The following is a 7,500-nucleotide window of genomic DNA, read 5'->3' on the forward strand; positions in this document are numbered from 1 at the left end:
CTATCGGACTTAGAAAAATTCCGAAGAGTCGATGAAAAGTTATACGAATGCTTTTCGAACCAATGCGACTATCGGACTTAGAAAAATTCCGAAGAGTCGATGAAAAGTTATACGAATGCTTTTCGAACCAATGCGACTATCGGACTTAGAAAAATTCCGAAGAGTCGATGAAAAGTTATACGAATGCTTTTCGAACCAATGCGACTATCGGACTTAGAAAAATTCCGAAGAGTCGATGAAAAGTTATACGAATGCTTTTCGAACCAATGCGACTATCGGACTTAGAAAAATTCCGAAGAGTCGATGAAAAGTTATACGAATGCTTTTCGAACCAATGCGACTATCGGACTTAGAAAAATTCCGAAGAGTCGATGAAAAGTTATACGAATGCTTTTCGAACCAATGCGACTATCGGACTTAGAAAAATTCCGAAGAGTCGATGAAAAGTTATACGAATGCTTTTCGAACCAATGCGACTATCGGACTTAGAAAAATTCCGAAGAGTCGATGAAAAGTTATACGAATGCTTTTCGAACCAATGCGACTATCGGACTTAGAAAAATTCCGAAGAGTCGATGAAAAGTTATACGAATGCTTTTCGAACCAATGCGACTATCGGACTTAGAAAAATTCCGAAGAGTCGATGAAAAGTTATACGAATGCTTTTCGAACCAATGCGACTATCGGACTTAGAAAAATTCCGAAGAGTCGATGAAAAGTTATACGAATGCTTTTCGAACCAATGCGACTATCGGACTTAGAAAAATTCCGAAGAGTCGATGAAAAGTTATACGAATGCTTTTCGAACCAATGCGACTATCGGACTTAGAAAAATTCCGAAGAGTCGATGAAAAGTTATACGAATGCTTTTCGAACCAATGCGACTATCGGACTTAGAAAAATTCCGAAGAGTCGATGAAAAGTTATACGAATGCTTTTCGAACCAATGCGACTATCGGACTTAGAAAAATTCCGAAGAGTCGATGAAAAGTTATACGAATGCTTTTCGAACCAATGCGACTATCGGACTTAGAAAAATTCCGAAGAGTCGATGAAAAGTTATACGAATGCTTTTCGAACCAATGCGACTATCGGACTTAGAAAAATTCCGAAGAGTCGATGAAAAGTTATACGAATGCTTTTCGAACCAATGCGACTATCGGACTTAGAAAAATTCCGAAGAGTCGATGAAAAGTTATACGAATGCTTTTCGAACCAATGCGACTATCGGACTTAGAAAAATTCCGAAGAGTCGATGAAAAGTTATACGAATGCTTTTCGAACCAATGCGACTATCGGACTTAGAAAAATTCCGAAGAGTCGATGAAAAGTTATACGAATGCTTTTCGAACCAATGCGACTATCGGACTTAGAAAAATTCCGAAGAGTCGATGAAAAGTTATACGAATGCTTTTCGAACCAATGCGACTATCGGACTTAGAAAAATTCCGAAGAGTCGATGAAAAGTTATACGAATGCTTTTCGAACCAATGCGACTATCGGACTTAGAAAAATTCCGAAGAGTCGATGAAAAGTTATACGAATGCTTTTCGAACCAATGCGACTATCGGACTTAGAAAAATTCCGAAGAGTCGATGAAAAGTTATACGAATGCTTTTCGAACCAATGCGACTATCGGACTTAGAAAAATTCCGAAGAGTCGATGAAAAGTTATACGAATGCTTTTCGAACCAATGCGACTATCGGACTTAGAAAAATTCCGAAGAGTCGATGAAAAGTTATACGAATGCTTTTCGAACCAATGCGACTATCGGACTTAGAAAAATTCCGAAGAGTCGATGAAAAGTTATACGAATGCTTTTCGAACCAATGCGACTATCGGACTTAGAAAAATTCCGAAGAGTCGATGAAAAGTTATACGAATGCTTTTCGAACCAATGCGACTATCGGACTTAGAAAAATTCCGAAGAGTCGATGAAAAGTTATACGAATGCTTTTCGAACCAATGCGACTATCGGACTTAGAAAAATTCCGAAGAGTCGATGAAAAGTTATACGAATGCTTTTCGAACCAATGCGACTATCGGACTTAGAAAAATTCCGAAGAGTCGATGTAAAGTTATACGAATGCTTTTCGAACCAATGCGACTATCGGACTTAGAAAAATTCCGAAGAGTCGATGAAAAGTTATACGAATGCTTTTCGAACCAATGCGACTATCGGACTTAGAAAAATTCCGAAGAGTCGATGAAAAGTTATACGAATGCTTTTCGAACCAATGCGACTATCGGACTTAGAAATTTTTCTTTGGAAACTTATGTGAATGGGAGTTTAATTCGCGCATTAGGAGACTTGGTTGATACAGGCAATACGGTGTATCACTCTCCCCCCAGGTCTCCTTCACATTAAAAGAGACTGTGTTTTCAAATTCTGAACAAAACGTGCGTTTCGTTTCCATCGTCCTCTTTTTCGAATAGTATATGTTGGACGAATCGTGCATTTTGGTCGGATCAAGCTTTTCAGACCATCCGTGGATTTTGGTCTTTTCGTGCAAGCCGACCGGGGTGCTCCCCTATATATACCGATTATGCGGCCGAGTGGTCGGCGATGCTGGACGAAATACACGGCGTCTTATGGGAACAATCTTTCGATTGAATCGCCCAAATGGTATTCGTCGTGAAACACTATCAAACGACCTCTTATACTATACCGATTGACATTTCTCCCATTTCTATCACTCTGTGAATAAATTTCTTTTATTTTTTTTTATATGTAATTTTGAATTGGAAACTTATGTGAATGGGAGTTTAATTCGCGCAATAGGAGACTTGGTTGATACAGGCAATACGGTGTATCACTCTCCCCCCAGGTCTCCTTCACATTAAAAGAGACTGTGTTTTCAAATTCTGAACGAAACGTGCGTTTCGTTTCCATCGTCCTCTTTTTCTAATAGTATATGTTGGACGAATCGTGCATTTTGGTCGGATCATGCTTTTCAGACCATCCGTGGATTTTGGTCTTTTCGTGCAAGCCGACCGGGGTGCTCCCCTATATATACCGATTATGCGGCCGAGTGGTCGGCGATGCTGGACGAAATACACGGCGTCTTATGGGAACAATCTTTCGATTGAATCGCCCAAATGGTATTCGTCGTGAAACACTATCAAACGACCTCTTATACTATACCGATTGTCATTTCTCCCATTTCTATCACTCTGTGGATAAATTTCTTTTATTTTTTTTTATATGTAATTTTGAATTGGAAACTTATGTGAATGGGAGTTTAATTCGCGCAATAGGAGACTTGGTTGATACAGGCAATACGGTGTATCACTCCCCCCCCAGGTCTCCTTCACATTAAAAGAGACTGTGTTTTCAAATTCTGAACGAAACGTGCGTTTCGTTTCCATCGTCCTCTCTTTCTAATAGTATATGTTGGACGAATCGTGCATTTTGGTCGGATCAAGCTTTTCAGACCATCCGTGGATTTTGGTCTTTTCGTGCAAGCCGACCGGGGTGCTCCCCTATATATACCGATTATGCGGCCGAGTGGTCGGCGACGCTGGACGAAATACACGGCGTCTTATGGGAACAATCTTCCGATTGAATCGCCCAAACGGTATCCGTCGAGAAACATTATCAATCGTCCTTCTATACCATTCTAGACGTTCATTTACCCTTTTTATATAATCCGTGAATATATTTGGTACAAAAATGTCGTTTTCTACCAAGAATTGTTAATTACAATTGTTTTTGGAAATTAATGAATTTTCAACAATAAGCGCGTATTGTATCGACGAAGGAACGTTAAATAAAGCGTATCCATTGATTTGTTTCGAAATATTTACAAAACTCCACTTTTTATCAATTTGTTAATTAAGGCGTTCAACGAGAACTTTGTTATACATCACAATATCGTTCTTTAATTTGTTATTAACGATCGGAAGAGCAAAAATATCGTTTTCGTCAACGAATTGTTAATAACAATTGGTTTTGCAAATTAATAAATTTTTAACAATAAACGCGTATTGTATCGACGTAGAAACGTTAAATAAAGCGTATCCATTGATTTGTTTCGAAAAATTTAGAAAACTACACTTTTTATCCATTTGTTAATTAAGGCGTTCAACGAGAACTTTGTTATACATCACTATATCGTTTTTTTATTTGACATTATCGATCGGAAGAACGAAAATATCGTTTTTGTCGATTATTTGTTAATAACAATTTTTATTGCAAATTAATAAATTTTTAACAATAAAAGCGTGTCGTATCGACGAAGGAACGTTAAATAAAGCGTATTCATCGATTTTTTTTGAAAAATTCACAAAACTCCACTTTTTATCCATTTGTTAATTAAGGCGTTCAACGAGAACTTTGTTATACATCACTATATCGTTTTTTTATTTGACATTATCCATCGGAAGAATGAAAATATCGTTTTTGTCGATTATTTGTTAATAACAATTTTTATTGCAAATTAATAAATTTTTAACAATAAATGCGTGTCGTATCGACGAAGGAACGTTAAATAAAGCGTATTCATCGATTTTTTTTGAAATATTTACAAAACTCCACTTTTTATCCATTTGTTAATTAAGGCGTAAAATGGGAACTTTGTTATACATCACTATATCGTTTTTTTATTTGACATTATCGATCGGAACAATGAAAATATCGTTTTTGTCGATTATTTGTTAATAACAATTGTTATTGCAAATTAATAAATTTTTAACAATAAAAGCGTATTGTATCGACGAAGGAACGTTAATTAAAGCGTATCCATCGATTTGTTTTGAAAAATCTATAAAACTCTACTTTTTATCCATTTGTTAATTAAGGCGTTCAACGAGAACTTTGTTATACATCACTATATCGTTTTTTTATTTGACATTATCGATCGGAACAATGAAAATATCGTTTTTGTCGATTATTTGTTAATAACAATTGTTATTGCAAATTAATAAATTTTTAACAATAAAAGCGTGTTGTATCGACGAAGGAACGTTAAATAAAGCGTATCCATCGATTTGTTTTGAAAAATCTATAAAACTCTACTTTTTATCCATTTGTTAATTAAGGCGTAAAATGGGAACTTTGTTATACATCACTATATCGTTTTTTTATTTGACATTGTCGATCGGAAGAATGAAAATATCGTTTTTGTCGATTATTTGTTAATAACAATTGTTATTGCAAATTAATAAATTTTTAACAATAAAAGCATGTTGTATCGACGAAGGAACGTTAAATAAAGCGTATCCATCGATTTGTTTTGAAAAATCTATAAAACTACACTTTTTATCCATTTGTTAATTAAGGATGTTAAAAATGACAATGTTATAACATAGGATTACTTAATTAGATACGTATTAATTATTTGGTTTATTAAAAAAATCGATTTCAAAAACAAATGTTTTTTTGCCAATAATATATTTTTAATTTGCAATATTATTTATAATTTTTATTTTTTTTTATGTTACTTTTGTTAATAATAATGTGTTTAAACGTGAGGAAACGTTTAGTAATGTATAGGAGCTCAATAAACAAAGTTTTTAAAAATTGGTCTTTTCGTTTGGCACTTTATTCCCATAAGACTCCATGTATTTCACCGTGTGTCGCCGACCACTCGGCCGCATAATCGGTATATATAAGGGAACGTATGTTTCGGCTTGCACGAAAAGACCAAAATTGGCGAATCGTTCGAAATGCTCGATTCGACCAAAATGCACGATTCGCCCAAAGTGCATGATTATTTCGAAACGCATGATTCGCCCAAAATGCACGTTTCGACCAAAATGTACGATTCGACCAAAACGCACGATTCGTACATAATGTACGATTCGAGACTAAGTTTCGAAAATGTTATACGAATGAACGAACGATTGATTCTCCTGTCGTTAAGAGTACATTTCTTTTTCTAAGTACTAAGAGAATTATTCGTAAGTATTATAACGAATATGAAACTTATACGAATGGGTCACTTAGAAAAAAATTACGAAATGTCTTCTTATTGTAAACCTATACGAATGGGAGAAATAGTCGAAAGTCTCACCGAGCTGTGGCGGTGAAACTTTTTCCAATGTCAAAGTTTATTGGAAACTTATACGATTAACACGACGCTCTACTTAGTCTATGTTTTTTGGCGGGAATCGATTGGTCGATTCGTTCGGCACTATATTCCCATAAGACTCCATGTATTTCACCGCGTGTCGCCGACCACTCGGCCGCATAATCGGTATATATAAGGGAGGCATATAGGTCGGCTTGCACGATTCGCCCAAAATGCACGTTTCGACCAAAAAGCACGATTCGTACAAAATGTACGATTCGAGACTAAGTTTCGAAAATGTTATACGAATGAACGAACGAGATTGATTCTCCTGTCGTTAAGAGTACATTTCTTTTTCCAAGTACTAAGAGAATTATTCGTAAGTATTATAACGAATATGAAACTTATACGAATGGGTCACTTAGAAAAAATTACGAAATGTCTTCTTATTGTAAACCTATACGAATGGGAGAAATAGTCGAAAGTCTCACCGAGCTGGGGCGGTGAAACTTTTTCCAATGCCAAAGTTTATTGGAAACTTATACGATTAACACGACGCTCTACTTAGTCTATGTTTTTTGGCGGGAATCGATTGGTCGATTCGTTCGGCACTATATTCCCATAAGACTCCATGTATTTCACCGCGTGTCGCCGACCACTCGGCCGCATAATCGGTATATATAAGGGAGCATATAGGTCGGCTTGCACGATTCGCCCAAAATGCACGTTTCGACCAAAAAGCACGATTCGTACAAAATGTACGATTCGAGACTAAGTTTCGAAAATGTTATACGAATGAACGAACGAGATTGATTCTTCTTTCGTTAAGAGTACATTTCTTTTTCCAAGTACTAAGAGAATTATTCGTAAGTATTATAACGAATATGAAACTTATACGAATGGGTCACTTAGAAAAAAATTACGAAATGTCTTCTTATTGTAAACCTATACGAATGGGAGAAATAGTCGAAAGTCTCACCGAGCTGTGGCGGTGAAACTTTTTCCAATGTCAAAGTTTATTGGAAACTTATACGATTAACACGACGCTCTACTTAGTCTATGTTTTTTGACGGGAATCGATTGGTCGATTCGTTCGGCACTATATTCCCATAAGACTCCATGTATTTCACCGCGTGTCGCCGACCACTCGGCCGCATAATCGGTATATATAAGGGAGCATATAGGTCGGCTTGCACGATTCGCCCAAAATGCACGTTTCGACCAAAAAGCACGATTCGTACAAAATGTACGATTCGAGACTAAGTTTCGAAAATGTTATACGAATGAACGAACGAGATTGATTCTTCTTTCGTTAAGAGTACATTTCTTTTTCTAAGTACTAAGAGAATTATTCGTAAGTATTATAACGAATATGAAACTTATACGAATGGGTCACTTAGAAAAAAATTACGAAATGTCTTCTTATTGTAAACCTATACGAATGGGAGAAATAGTCGAAAGTCTCACCGAGCTGTGGCGGTGAAACTT

The sequence above is a fragment of the Vespa crabro genome, chromosome 13 (assembly GCF_910589235.1).
Source record: "Vespa crabro chromosome 13, iyVesCrab1.2, whole genome shotgun sequence".
In the NCBI taxonomy this organism is placed as follows: Eukaryota; Metazoa; Arthropoda; class Insecta; order Hymenoptera; family Vespidae; genus Vespa; species Vespa crabro.